At 50.5% G+C, this 13,445-nt stretch overlaps 1 protein-coding gene across 2 annotated transcripts in view; it reads right to left on the reverse strand.

The window, feature by feature from the left end:
- Positions 1-13,445, reverse strand: part of LOC130043104 (aromatase) — a 72,846-nt gene that overhangs the window by 16,408 nt on the left and 42,993 nt on the right. The window lies entirely within an intron of this gene.

Below are 13,445 nucleotides of genomic sequence, written 5' to 3' on the forward strand. Positions count from 1 at the left end.
GTGCTCATTATGGCAAGGAAGCACCACCTTCATAAACGATGTTGCAGAGGAGGGGAACCGCAGAGTCTAGAAATGGAAAATAGCTGTGCGGTGCCCAGTGGTGCAAATTCAAGTTGCATCGAGTATTGCTGCCATGTTCCTCATTTGGGATCACATGGCTTATTTCTTGGTGAGCTCGGTATTCAGGGCATGCTTTCATAAAGTCTTTATGGACATGGACACCATGTCCCACCAGCTCCACAGGGCAGCTGCCAAAATGCGCCTGAAAAGTAAGTATTGAAGACTTTTGGTTCTGGGGCTGGAGCAATAGCATAGCAGGTAGGGGGTTTGCCTTGCACGCGGCCAACCTGGGTTTGATTCCCAGCATCCCGTATGGTCCCCCGAGCTGTATCAAGAGTCATTCCCGAGTGCACAAGCCAGGAGTATTGCTGGGTGTGACCCCCCCCCCCAAATAATAATAGTAAAAACCTTTGGTTCTTGCAAATTCTCCTGCAATGGGATTTTCACATAATACAAGGTCCGGGAGCGGCTACCCTCGTGGAAGCAGAGGGTTCTTGCCCTGAGCCGTAGTCATGTCTTCACTCTTGCTCTTTTCTGTCATAGTCGATACTTGGTTCCTAAAGGGACAGCTTTGCTTTCACGAGCTTTGTCCAGCTCATGCCTGTGAAAGCATGTGCTGGACAAATAAAGGCTGCTCTGGGGGAATTAATTAATCAGGCAGTGGACCAAATGTTACACCTACACAGTTGCGACAGATTTCAGAGTCTAGTTTTAAACGGTAAAGGCAAGCCATTGACACGAAGTAAAAATGCCAAGAAATAAAAAATGAGATTAGAAGAATAAATAATTTTGTTGATACTTTAGTTCAGGAAAACATTTTACTCTCAAGTCAAAACACCGTAAAGTTAGTATCCTCTTAATTTTGGAGACTGGACATTGAATAATTCCTAGTTCTGGATACGTTTGCCTCTTCCTAGCAGTTGGGTCAGAGGTTGGGCTGACTTTCCTATCCTGCAAAGAGCAATTCCTCCCTCTGCTGGAGTCCCCGTGATTGCTCGCTGAGTAACCATTGGCATGGAAGAAGAAATGGGTTTCAGGTGCGTTTTGACAGCTGCCATGTGGGGCCGGTGGGGCACGGGCATCTGTACCATTCGTGTAGATGCTCACAGCAGACTCTGCCACACCTGTCCCAAGTCAGGCCATCCTCCCAGGTGGATGAGACAAGTCAAACAAAGATGTGGGAGCAGTCTTTCCTTGAGTCTACCTCCTCGTTCTCCACTTTGCCAACCCACCTGCAATGCTTCTTCCAAAAGCCATCCTCTGCTTTTTACTACTCTGTAGAAACCCGTGTTCTCCATCTTCTCTCCCTTCACATTTCTTTTTCTTTTCTTTTCTTTTTGCTTTTTGGGTCATATCTGGTGATGCTCAGGGGTTACACTCAGGAACCACTCCTGGCAGTGCTCAGGGGACCATATGGGATGCTGGGAATCAAACCTGGGTTGGCTGCATGCAAGGCAAATGCTCTACCCACTGTGCTATCATTCCAGCCCCAGCTTCACATTTCTTAAAGTAAATTTCTTGAAATAAAACTAATTCGCCTTCACACACATAAAATTAAAGCACAAAGTAAGCACAACCTCATACCCACACATTTTAAGAACTAAAGAGCAAGCATATCACTATTTTTTCCCTACTCCTAAACCTTATATACATAATTATCTATCTTTGCATGATCATTTCTTCCAAAGGGATTACTAACCAAAAAAAATTTTTTTTAGAGAAGAAACCTCAAACTTCCCCTAAATTGAAATGCTAATCGCCCCACCCTACCCAAAAGTCCATGTTAAAATCAGTATGCTCTCCAGGGGGAGCCAGCATCTCGGTTAATTTAGCACCTGATGCTGCAGTCAGAAAGCACAGAGACATGTGACCGACCCCAGAGAAGCTTTTTTTTTTTTAACCTTTTTATTGAATCGCTGTGATACAGACAATTACAAAGTTGTTCATGAGTGGATTTCAGTCATACAATATTCCAACACCCATCCCTCCACCAGTGTACACTTCCTAGCACCAGTGTCCCCAGGTTCCCTCCCATCAACCCCCACTCCCCATCCTCTGCCTGGCTCTATGGCTGGCACTTTTCCCCTCTCTCTCTCTCTCTCTCTCTCTGTCTTTCTCTCTCCTTTTGGGCATTGTGGTTTGCAATATTGGTACTGAAAGGTTATCAAGAATATCCCTTTACCTACTTTGAACCCCCAGATCTTGTTCACTGTGATCATTTCCAGCTACTATTGTCATAGCGGTATCTTCTCTATATTACCTACCCTCAGCCCCCCACACACTCGCGGTTAGTTCCACCATTGACCAGTTCTCCTAACCTCTATTTTCCCTGGCCATGGATATTATTGTTCTACATATATTTTTTTATAACCCACAAATGAGTGCAGTCATTCTATACCTGTCCCTCTCTCTCTCTCTGACTCATTTCACTCATTGACATGATACTCTCCATGTCAATTCATTTATAGGCATATTTCATGACTTCATTTTCCTGACGGCTGCATAGTATTCCATTGTGTAGATGTGCCAGAGTTTCTTTATCCTTTCGTCTGTTCTTGGGTACTCAGGTTGTTTCCAGATTCTGCCTATGGTGAATAGTGCTGCAGTGAACATAGGAGTGCAGATGGTGTTTCTGCTGTGTGTTTTTGGGGCCCCAGAGAATATTCCCAGAAGTGCTATTGCTGGGCCAAATGGGAACTCAATTTCTAGATTTTTGAGAAACGTCCATATTGTTTTCCCAAAAGACTGGACCAGTCTGCATTCCCACCAAAAGTGAAGGAGATTCCCTTTCCCCCCACATCCATGCCAACACCGGTTACTTTTGTTTTTTTGGATGTGTGCCAGCCTCTGTGGTGTGAGATGATATGAGATGATATCTCGTTGTTTTGATCTGCATCTCCCTGATGATTAGTTATGAAGAGCATTTTTCCATGTGCCTTTTGGCCATTTGAATTTCTTCTTTGAGAAAGAGAAGTGGTTTATAATGAAGTCATTTTATCAGGAGCGACTGGCTCTATCAGCCCAGAGTAATCTGGGAAAGTGAAGAATACTGGCTCATTTGCTGGGGGGGGGGGGGTGTTAGTGTCTGGGAGACTGAAGGGCTCTTACCCCTGTGGGAAGACCAAGTGGGTTCCTCGAGCTCTGAAGGGCCCGTGTGAACTGTCTGGTCATGGCTGTCACACACCAAACAAACAGACGTGGGTGCTGCGATTTGTGTCCATGGAACCACACCAAAGTAGGAGCCACGAGGGGTGGGGTGGGGGAGAGAGGGGGCAGGAGCCAGTGTAACTGTGTCCAACCCATCTGAAATGGAACCACCCCAGAGATGGCCGATCTGTGGCCTATTCAGGGTGGAAACATAGCGGGAAAGCGAGTGTCAGGAGGTCAGGAAGAAAGAAAGCCTCTCGCTCCCGTTCTGCTTGTTAAAGGCCTCACCCCGACAGGACCAGGCTCAAGGGCGATGCATCCCAGAGGCACGAGGCCACTGGTGGGGTCAGTGGCACCAGCATTCAAAACTACCAGTCCAGGAGGCCTGTGTGCGTCTGAGATGTGTGCTCTGTAGCTTTATCCGTGCCCGTGACTCTTCTCACCTGGTACACCCTAAGTACCGGTCTCTGTGACAGACCCCTCGCAAGCTCCCGGGACCCAGTTTAGGTGAGACCCTCCTCTCTGTCTCCTAGACTGACCTAATAGGTGGTGTATAGCTCGCCCCCCACCCCAGGAAGCAGGAAGCATTATTACAAGGAACAGTGGCCCTGGAGCCTTTCAGAAGTCCAGGGAGGAAGGCAGCAGTCAGTGCTAAACGCAAACCAGCAGCAGTACGGGGCGAAGACACGGGAAAGAGGGGCCCCCTGGAGGGAATCAGAATGCCCTGGAGGGCCCGGGGACACAGCCCTCTCAGCTTGCCTGCTTGTTGGAGCATCTTCGTAGAAAGTTGGGGAAAATACCTTAACTGCTAAGTCATGAGGACCACTCCCTTCCCTGTGTTCCCCAGCTACCTCCACCCACTCCTTCTTCCTCCGTCTGATGAAACCCAGCTCACTCTCTGCTTGTGCCTGGTGGTCCCACGAAGCCGGGGGAAGCTCCCTGTGCTCACGCGTGCGTATGTGTCTACACACTCACACGCCTTCCCTTGTGCGCAGGTTGGATTCCGTTGGACCTTTAGAGCCAGTGTCTGCTCTGGCTCCCTAGCACCGCCACCCATGCTCCTCTAGAGGGCGCTGACATCCCACCTCCCCTCCTCAGACACAGTTTCCTATTCCGCTGAACTCAGAGAAAAGGCGGCAAGAGGAGGACTCCCGGGAAGCATCTGCCACCGGACTCTGTGACCCCCGTTCAGCCAGCCCTGAGGTTCCTGTGCAACCCCTTCCAGGTCCCCACGCAGGGCCAGCTGGACCTGTCCCCGGGGCCCCTCCACCTGCTACCCCCCACCCTGTCCCCTTCCCCCCATCTCCCCAGCAGTTTCCCTCTGCAGCTGCTCCTTGCCAGCTCAGGCACCCTGATCCCGCTCCCGTCCATTGCTTGCCTCCTTTCCCACAAACCGTTTGGAACACTATCCCTCTTTCTCTCCTCTGGTCAGCTATGCTTGTCAGGGCCACCCAAGACAAAATCCCTCTCTGTTCCCCCCCAACACTGTGGTGGTTCCACGCGTCATCTGAATCACTGTGCTGCCATGGGTAGGCTCCGGCCTGATTGACAGGCCCCGGGGCTCTCCAACCCCCACGCTCTCGTGGATGATGGCCCTTCCCGGGCCGGCTAGTTTCCTGTTACACTGGGAGGCTCGAGCCCCCGACCTTCCTTCTCTCCCTCTCAGCCGCCACTGGGCATTGTCCAGTCAGAATGACCAAAATAGGGCCCTCACCTCACCCCCATCCCAAACTTGCTTCTCCTGTGTTAGCCAGGTACCCACTGGTTAGCCAGGTACCCACCACCTTCCCCTGCTCCCTCTGTTTCAGCCTGGTTTTAGCCTAAGACTCAAAAATCACCGGGACAGTAGCGCCCCCTGCAGGGCGCATGGTTTTTTTCAGCGCCAGCTCTTCGTTAACATTTTCCTGGACTCTCAGATCCTTTGGGGTCTGATCTTTTGGCTTGGCCTGTGAAATAATGCCAAGAATTCCACCCAGTCGTGGCATGACCTGTGTGGCTCTTACATGCACCAAGCACCACCATCTCTCACTCAACAACTCTCTCTGCACCTATCCCGTGTGCTCTCTCTGGCCGTTCTCAACAGAGAGGCCAGGTTGATGGTTCAGGCTGAAACCAAGCGGCTTCTCATCTCAGGCAGGCCAAAGCTGGACACCAAAGACTCTGATAGCTGAGGATCAGCCAGCCCTGAGAACAGCCCATGAGGTTGCATCCCCTGGAGCTTCTCTGCATCCTCCCAAGGTCCCGCCGTCCTGCGTCCTTCCTTGCTCTTCCTTGCGGCTTCCCTCCCATCAGGGGACCTTTTGCATTCACCTCACTGGACTTCCCCCCACCCCTCCCTTAGGCCTTTAGGGGCATGCTCTTGTCCCTGCGAGGCCTGCCTGGATCAACTCCCACCGCTCCAGCTCGCCCCCTGCACCCCTACCCGCTGACTCAGCCTTTCTACACAGCCCACCTGGACCTAGTTATGTCCCAGTATTCGTTAGAATGGAGAGCACTCCATGGTGGAAGGCCCCCAGTCTCAGGCAGATTGGGGCCACCAGCTTCCAAAGTGACCCTCTGCATCAGACTTGTTTGTTGCTGGTGGTGTCTGAACAAGAGGACAGTGTCTTTCTCCTGAAGGGTAAAGGTACAAGTCTGATTTGCTCATGATACCGGATACTCATAGTGTGTCATCTGTAGATGTTTGTTTATTGTGGTGGTTGGGCCACACCCAGCGAGGCTCAGGGCTTACTCCTGGCTCTACCCTCAGGGATCGCTGCTGGTGGGGCTCAGGTGCCAAGGATCAACCCAGGATCGAATGCATGCAAGGCAAGTACCTTAACCCCTAGACTGACAAATGTTTGTCATCGATAAATGTTTATCTCGTGATGCCAAAGACTTTGATAACTTAGGATCACCCAGTCCTCTGTAAGGTCGGTAAAAGCATGCTGAGAGAATGCTTGAATGACTCCCCTGTAAGATCACGCCGGATTAAAGCAGGTGTGCAGATGGGGATCTGATTGGCACGCTATTTTGTTGTTTGCAGAGGCCCCTTGATGGGTTCTGCCCACTTCTGTTTTCTTTTGCATGTTCAAGTCCGAGACTGACATAGTGTTTTGCTTGAATCCTGCAGATGCTTATGCATTTTGGTGTGTCCAAAGAACACAAAAGACCTTTCCTGCTCCTACAACCCCTCCTCTTCCCCCATGACCCCACATGCTTCTTCCCCCAAAGTTCTGCAGTCCCTCTCCTCCCCCCTCCGCTGCAGCTCCGGGGGCTAAGCTGGTTGGAAAACTTGCGCCATCATCTCTCCCCATTTGTGATGGATACAGAGCTCAAGATTTCAGGAGGAATAAAAGAGTCTGGCAGACAGTTCAAATCAAAAAGGACAGAAAAGCTTTCTGAGGTCCACCGGGGTCTTTTCGAGAGGTACGGGCTGTTCCGGGAGGTACCTGGAGTGCAGGCGAGGGCAGGAGCTGGGGACAAACATGTCCTCTCCCTGATGAGCTCGGCCCTTAATAGCAAAGCTGAGTGGCAGGGAGGCAATTAAAAAGAACATACAGACCCCAGCGAGTGAAAAGCCCAGGGAGAGAGAACAGGACCAGAGCTGGGGGGTGGGGGCGAAGGGAGCGTGGGCAGGGTGGGGGTGGGGGAGCTCCTGTGTGAGTCTGCCTCCCTGCCTGCCTCCCTCCTGGCTGTCCCCACAGGGCAGAGTGTGAGAGTGGTCGCATGCCCACCCCACACCCAGGAGCTTCCCGTGCCAGGAGGTGACTTGGGGCATCTAGTGCTGCAGTCTTGCAATCTCAGGCCGTTTTTAGGTGGTGGCCTCTGGTCCCCCCCCCCCCCCCCCCACACACACACACAGGCCTCCTGCTTCCCCTCAGCACCTGCCTTGCCCTGCCCTGAGCTAGCCTGAGCAAGACCCTCATCATCCCTCACCAGGGCACACTGGGTTCATCTGGGGGGCCTGAACATAACTCGTGCCTGGGAAGCACCCTAGCAGATTAAAAATGCTGGGATGTAGCCTGAGAATTTGGGGTTCTTAAATGGGGGTGGTCATCCCTGAGTGACCTCCAGATGCAGCCCTCGAGAGAGGACGGGCATGCAGGAAGCCTGGATAGCGGCGGGGGCTGCCTTTGGGACAGACTCGGGGGCCATTCCTCCTGTCTGCTAAGGGCAACCAGTGACAGGGCAAGGGGAGGTTGACCCTGGAGGGACTGCGGCAGGGCAGCTGGCTGGCTGCGCTGGGGGCATCAAAGAGCAGGAGCAAATGTCCTGAGCCCACCCCCACCCCCCCAGGCCCCAACGTTCAGAGACTGTGGCTGGTTGTCAGGGTGAGTGGAGAATTAAGTTTAAAGTCAGAGACTGGGGGATGGGAGATGGGGGATGGGGGATGGAGTAGGAAACTGGGGACATTGGTGGTGGGAAATGTACACAGGTAAAGGGACACTGTCGAAGGGAGGGGTGTTGGAACATTGTATTACAGAAACCCAATCGTGGACAGCTTTGTAGCTGTGTATCTCACAGTGATTCAGTGAAAAATAAAAATAAAGATAAGAGGGGCTGGAGTGATAGTAGAGCGAGTAGGGCATTTTGCCTTGTACACGGCTGACCCAGGTTCCATCCCCAGCATCCCATATGGTCTCCCCAGCACTGTCCTAACCCTGAGCATCACTGGGTATGACCCAAAAAACAAAATTAATTAATTAATTAATTAAGATAGAGAAGGGACCAGTGGGACAATAATAGCTGGAAATGATCACGCTGGACAAAACTGAGTGCTAAAAGTAGGTCAAGAGATAAAGAGATATACATGATAACTATCAGTATCTGTAGTGCAAACTACAATGCCCAAAAGGGAGGGAGAGAGAGGAAGTGGGGGAGGGGAGAGAAGAAAAGTGGGGTCGATGGATGGGAGGGAACCTGGGAAATGTACCTGGTGGAGGGATGGGCATTGGGACATTGTGTGACTGAAACCTAACCATGAACAGCTTTGTAAGGTTCTATCTCACAGTGATTCAATAATTAAAAAAAAAAATCTTAAAAAAAAGAAAATCTTAAAAAAAAAATCAAAATAAAGCCAGGGGCTGAAAAGCCAGGACAGGGTTTGACTTGTGTGCACAGTCCCGTGAACATCACTGTGGACCCCACCTGGAGTCCCCAACCCCCAGCACCACCAGGCCAGATCCCACGGGTGTCATCCTGCAGGGTTTGAGCAGCTCCACACCCTTGGGCCTTCACACTGAGGTGCTGGCCTCGTTGGCCAAGAATCACTGGGAGGGGCATCCAGCACCCCCAACCCCCACTAGCCACTGCCTGGAAGCCCCTCACACCCAGTAAAAGCAGAGTCAGATTTGGTCATTGCTCAACCAAAGTGAAGCCTGTGACATCGTAGCCTTAACAACCATGACCGTGAAAGCAGCTCTAACTCCAAGTGCCCCCAATTCTGGCTTAACAGATCTCTAAGACCCTACCCCCAGGCATTCGTACCTTGTCAGTAAAGGTGGGGCCCAGGTGCATCTGTTTCTGTCAGGTCCCCAGATACGTATTGGAGAACATGACATTGGCGTCGTTTTGCAATGAGCCTACTCATCCACCACATCAAGCTGAATACACTCAAAGACAGCCCGGGCCAGAGGGGCAGTCGTGCTTGGTCCACCGTGACCTCACGGCATAATTTGAAGTATTCGGAAGGCTAACCCATCTCACTCAGGTACTGGATTCTGATAACTGGGCTTTGAGGACGCCAGGGTATCTCAAGGCTACAATTGAGGACACTGATGACCTGGAGGGGTCAGGATTGTTTCCAGAAACGCTCCACTGACTCCCAAACAGCAGCCTGGGCTGTCTGAATGGAGGCTTCCCGTGGGGATGGGAAAGAATCAGAAACAGTCAAACGTCATCAGTGAGATAGTATTGATAGGTGGCCTTACTAAAGATCCAGTAAAAAGAGCTGATGGCTCAGTAAATATGCCCATTGAAGTTCTCCATTTCTTCAATCATCAGGAAGACATCATGTTCTGTGATAACCAGGGAAACTAGAATTTTCACCGAGCTAGCTCTTCAGGGCTGAAGACTGTTTGGCTAACCTTGAGCAATTCAGTCCGTTAAGGTTACACAGTGAAATCGGCCGGGTCTAGGAGATGTGGGGGAGCATTGTGCCTTGGAACGAACAATAGAATACTGCTCCCGGCTCTTTGGGGTCCTTTATCTGGAGTGCTTGCACCCACACTCTGGGAGGGTAGACTGCGTGGGGACCACCATGTGCTTCTGGCTCCCCAGACAGTTCCATTTCTTTGCCTTGGGTGGGTTTTGTTTGTTTTATTGGTTGGCTATGCGGCCACACCTGGTGGTGCTCAGGGTCTACCCCTGGCTCTGCTGCAATCAGGAATCACTCCTGACATGGCTCTGGAGAATTTGTGATTGATGCTGGGGACCAAACCAGGATCAGCTGTGTGCAAGGCAAGTGCCTTCCCCCCCACCCCCCACCCCGTGCTGTCACTCTAACCCCTGTTTGTTTCAAATGCTTATAAACCAACATAAGACCAACATCTTAGCACTGTAGCACTGTCCTCCCATTGTTCATCGATTTGCTCAAACGGGCACCAGTAATGTCTCCATTGTGAGACTTCTTGTTACTGTTTTTGGCATATCTAATACTCCACGGGGAGCTTGCCAGGCTCTGTCGTGCAGGCAGGATACTCTTGGTAGCTTGCTGTGCTCTCTGAGAGGGACGGAGGAATCGAACACGGGTCAGCCGCGTGCAAGGCAGGCGCCCTACCCCCTGTGCTATTGCTTCAGTCCAAGACCAACATCTTAGAGAAGGCAAAAAGATTCTGCCTGAAGGTTTTTGTCAAAACCTCATTGGATGCTTTGTCTCCACATTCACTGTTTGGAGAGCCCATTGAATTGAGTCTCTATCCACCTCTAGCTTCAAGAAAGCCCCCCATCCTGCCACTTGTTTATAGAACCTGATTTGTTTGTTTGGGGGCCACATCCTACTTAGGTCTTACTCCTGGCTCAGGGATTGAAAGGGGAAGCCTCAGTTCCCCTTGCCAACAAGAGGGGAGCCCAGTTTGCCCTCACCAGCAGTTCCATTTCTCCCCATCGACCCACCCCACCTCATCCCTGAGACCCTATCTTTAACATTCCCAGCTTTCCCCAGGACCATATTGTTCTGTCCCAGAACTAGAAGTCACAAGACTGAGATAATGAACAATACCAGAGGCAGGTGACCAGAAAGACAAAAGACCAAGTGGATGTCAGGTGGGGCTTGACAGCCACCTGGTGGGGCTGGCAAGGAGGTGGGGGGAGTGGGGAGCAGGAGCTCGGACTGTGCCCAGCAGGGGCTTGTTGCAGACTTCACCATTCTTAGTCTCCCTGGGAGGCAGAGATGGGTTAGGATAAAGTGGCCGTCTTTCTCCCCTCCCCGTCTCATGGAAGCCACCTGTGGGGTCTACTGGCATCAGATTGATGCAAAGGGCTTTTGAAAAGACCAACACAAAACTCTTCACTTTTAACTTAGTCCTATACTAAGTGCCTCCCCACATGGGGAGTTCTTTTCACTTTCTCCTTTCCAATAAAGCTTCTCTACTTTCCAACTCCAAGTCTGAGCATCTTTATTATTATTATTATTATTATTATTATTATTATTATTTTAAGAATGAAAATATTGAAGAACCTGGGAATTTCAGAGACCTGCCACCACAACTTCTGCCTCACCTGCATCAGGATCGCTTACTCTGGGCTTACTCCTGGGCCTGTGCTCAGGGCTCCGGAGACCATATGTGATGCAAGGCAAACACACTACCTGCTATACTCTCTCTTTGGCCCCAACATTTGACTTTTACCTGGGTATCATTTAGCTTAAGTCAACTGTCTCAAGCTAATTTGCCCTACCACTCCCTTTACACACAAAAAAGTTACTCAGCACTGAAAAGTTACCCTGTGTGTGTGGGGGGTGACCTGAGTTGCGCAGGAGGAAGAGAGCGGCTTGGAATGCCTTCAAGAGCATTGAAGAAATAACTAAAAGGACAAAGAACCTCCAGCTACGAGCACATCTCTTTGATTCCACTATTCTTCCTGCATTAACATATGCCTCAGAGACCTGGACCCTACGAAAACAGGATGAGAACGCTATTCGGGTCTCTCAAAGAGGAATCGAAAGATCTATGCTTGGAATATCACGATTCACTCAAATGAGAGATAGAATCCGGAGTTCTGATCTTCGTCAACGCTCAAGAATCAGGGATGCTGTCTCATTTGCCAAGACATCAAAAATCAGATGGGCTGGACACGTAATGAGGTTTACAGACAACCGCTGGACTAGAGCCATTACTGATTAGATTCCACGGGACATCAAAAGATCACGTGGACACCCACCTATAAGATGGTCAGACTTCTTCGTCAAGACCCTAAATGATCGGTTTGAGGCTCTGCATGTTCCTAGAATGAACAGATACCATTGGGCTACGCTAGCACGCAACCAGGATGAATGGAGACGTTACTGGCACCCGCTCGAATAAATCGATGAATAACGGGGTTTAAGATAAGTGATTAAGTGTGTGTGGGGAGGGTGGGGTGGGGAATCTCCCTTCTTTAAATGAACAAACGGGGTGTGGTGCCGCCAACAGGTCAACCTGTACCTGTGGGGTGAGTGCATCAGCAGCTTGATGGTGCCTTCAGGCTTCTTGATACCCCAAAGTTGTCGCTGTGCCTTTGGCCAGACCCCCAACAACTTGGGACCAAGTTTACCAAGAAATTAAACAACCAAAAGTTAGGTATGTGGGAACCACATCCACAAACCACTTCTGGCTGAGCTATACAAGCTCATGGCTTTCTCAGAGTTGGGATGGGCTACCTCGCCCCACTCACTTCCTAATACACACAGAAGCACTGGCAGTCACCCCCATCAACCAACTCCAGCGTCACCCTGTAAGCTCAACTACCGGCCTGCTTCAGAAACCCTCAAATAAATCTCGAAAGAGATCAAAAGCCTCAGTTAAGCTTGAACCCATGCATGACTGAACAGACCAAAATAAACAGGAGGAGGGTGGGTTGGCCTGTGACTGCCCAGGCAGAGTCCCTGGCAGCCACTTGCTTCCACAATCCAAAATCACTGCCATATTCCCAGTCTGACTCCACCGTCTCTAGGATAGACCTCACCAAGATATAATCTGCTGAAAATTTTGTAATATGGATCTTAGCGCACCAACAGCCCTGGCTCAGAGACACAGAGGCAAGTCCCGAAAGACACCACAGTGCCAGAGATCCCTCCAGATCCCATACTGAGCCAATATCACCGGGGCACCTCAAACGGAGCAGGTGCAGTCTCCCCACCTACTCCAGAGGGAATCCCAGTGACCAAGAGCTTTCACAAGCAAGGACCAGTTACGCGGATTCAGGACTAAATCTCCAGGCCGCATGGTGGCAGAGGCTGTCCCCTCCCGGGATCCCCTCCCACCCCCCCCCCCCCCCAAGAAGACTGGCTGTCATGCCCACAGTTTGCTTCTGGGTGCCATCTTAGTGCACCAGCAGCCCTGGCCTAGAGACTCCCAGTTGAATCCCAAAATGGATTAGTGCCATACAGAGATGTCTTCAGAACCCAACCATTTACAATCTAGAAATTTACATTTACAATCGTGGTCACACAAATTCTCATGATATTCAAAATGAGCAATGAAAAATAAATTATCTAGTGTCTGGCCCTGGAAGATAGGCTTGAATGGTGGTGGGAAAATTGGAGCAAAACATAATGCCCCAAGTTAGAGAGAGAGTATTGGGGAAATTGTCTGGCATAGAGGCAGGGTGAAGACTGGGATGTGGGGGGATGGGGGATACTGGGGACATGAGTGGTGGAAAATGTGCACTGGTGGAGGGATAGGTGTTCCATCATTGTACAGCTGAATCTCGAACATGAAAGCTTTGTAACTCTATTACGGTGATACAATAAAAAGTAATGTGGAGTTCATGCCCAATTCAATCAGCTTAATCAATGGCTGAACTTAAACAATAGCAGTACTTCTACATTATTAAAAAAAAAAACTAGCAAACAATAAAACATTGCCCAGATGCACCCAAGGTTCGTAGCCTGCCCTCCCCACTACCAGTCCCCCATCATTCTAGCAGCCCTCCCCCAGCCCCCAGGGGAAGTATCACCCACATTAGGAAACAGATTTAAGCAGCTGGAGCACAATCTTGGGAATAAAGGTGGCCAACTCTGAGGATAAGTTCGTTCGAAAAGAGAAAACCACAACCCC

The sequence above is a fragment of the Sorex fumeus genome, unplaced genomic scaffold, assembly GCF_029834395.1.
Source record: "Sorex fumeus unplaced genomic scaffold, SorFum_2.1 ptg000111l, whole genome shotgun sequence".
NCBI classification, from domain to species: domain Eukaryota; kingdom Metazoa; phylum Chordata; class Mammalia; order Eulipotyphla; family Soricidae; genus Sorex; species Sorex fumeus.